Raw genomic sequence first — 2,076 nt, forward strand, 5'->3', positions numbered from 1 at the left:
TCTACTGTCGATCGTGCGTATCGGACGCGCACTTTGGAGAGCCCTCACTGGTGTGGTGAGTGCAGGCCGACCATAACATTGCCCTCACTGTTGTGATGAGTGCGGGCCGACCATGACATTGTCATTACTGCGCTCTTCCAATTGCTTAAAGCTCTACCTTAAATTGATCATGTTGGAGTGAGGCACAGTAACCCTCCGAGCCCCATGCCTGGCAGCAGCAAAATCTTGCAGCCTGATCTATCGCTCTGTTTTCGTCATGCCACACTGTGCCGAATTGCCCTTGCGAATAGAATTTTGCAATACTTCGCAATGATCGAGACATGGTCGCAAGACATTCGTAAATGTTCTTAAAGGCACAGTAAGCCTCCCGTAAACCATCACAGATACTGGCAGGCTTTTACACACAATACAAACACCCTTTCATTTAAACACTCACCGCTTGAGAACATCCTAGGTGCCTTCCGTAAAGAGCGAGCAATGTTCAAAGAATTTATTTTTGCGTGGTTTATCTTACCCCTGAATCATCGTAAACCCGTGGGATCCAGTTTCCCTTTTTCACAATGCAGTCGTCAGTTTGTAATTTGAATGCGGCTCGCTGTGAGCTTATCTGCAATTTCACGTTATTGTGTACCTTAGACTATGCACGAAACAAACGGATGTGGTTCACAAGAACTCTAGCGATGGCTTTTGACTTTTGAGAGGAACTGGCGATAGGCATAAACCGTCGTCTGCTACGAGAACCACGACCTTGCTTCCGGGCTTTTCTTTTTTCAAACTTTCAAACCTTCGAATTGTACTGATCTTGTCTTGATGAAAAAATTTTTTTTTTATGATTCAAGAATGATTGTGTAACAAGCTGTCATTTAGATTTTAAAAGTTAGGTCTAGCGCCAAAACGCACCACGGTCCGATTGTGATGGAGACAATCCGACAAAATAATTCTTTTAAATATGCTCGCTCTTTACGTAGGGCACCTAGGATGTTCCCGTTCGGTGAGCGTTCAAATGGAAAGGTGATTGTACTGTGTGTAAAAGTCTGACAGTATCTGTGATGGTTTACGGGAGTCTTACTGTGCCTTTAACCACTCGCAAACCATTTGTCTCTTGTTTCGAAGATAGCAGCAATCATGTTCCTAATATTCGCAAGGAAGTCATATTCTTAACTTTTTTGCAACATACTAGTAAGTATTCGCAAGACATTCGTAATCATCGCAATGTATTCGTAACGCTCACAAGGCATTCGCAACCATTCGTTATGCCTGTCTTACATTGTGCCAAATATCCTTGCAAACATTCGTAATCATCGCAATGTATTTGTAACGCTCGCAAGGCATTCGCAAACATTCGTTATGCCTGTCTTACATAGTGCCGAATACTCTTGCAAATATGGATTATTATGCATTCACAATGATCGGTAGACATTCGCATGCACTCGCAACGATTCGTAAGACATTCGCAAGGATTCGTAAGGCTTCGAATGGTCAATATTTGTCCTGTCCATTCGTCTCTTTTTTGGTGCCGAATACAATGTTCATATACACATTTTTTGCTAATGTCTTACGAATGGTTGCCAGTGCTTGCGAATGTGTACCGATCATTGCGAATGCCTTGCGAGCGCTACGAATACCTTAAAGGCACAGTAAGCCTCCCGTAAACCATCACAGAGCTCCCCGAGCGTCTACATACAGTACAAGCATATTTCCATTTGAACGCTCACCGAACGGGAACATCCTGGCTGCTTTCTGTCGAGCGTGAGAAATTTTCAAAGAATTTATGTTCGTAGACTGTCTTGTTCCTCTACAACAATGGCGCCTCGTTTTGGTGCTGGACGCCGGCTGTTATGAATATTCAATACCGGAAATCACGCCCGGACAGTAAGCCTCCCGTAAACCATCACAGATACGGTACTGTCAGGCTTTTACACACAGTACAAACACCCAAGGTCCATGTGAACGTTCACCAAACGGGAACATCCTAGGTGCCCTACGTAAAGAGCGAATACTTTTTAAAGAATTAATTTTGCAGATTGTCTCGAACACTTTTTGGACCCATCCTGAACTCAGGTAAAAAATGAGTTA

The sequence above is a fragment of the Littorina saxatilis genome, unplaced genomic scaffold (genome assembly GCF_037325665.1).
Source record: "Littorina saxatilis isolate snail1 unplaced genomic scaffold, US_GU_Lsax_2.0 scaffold_640, whole genome shotgun sequence".
NCBI lineage: Eukaryota > Metazoa > Mollusca > Gastropoda > Littorinimorpha > Littorinidae > Littorina > Littorina saxatilis.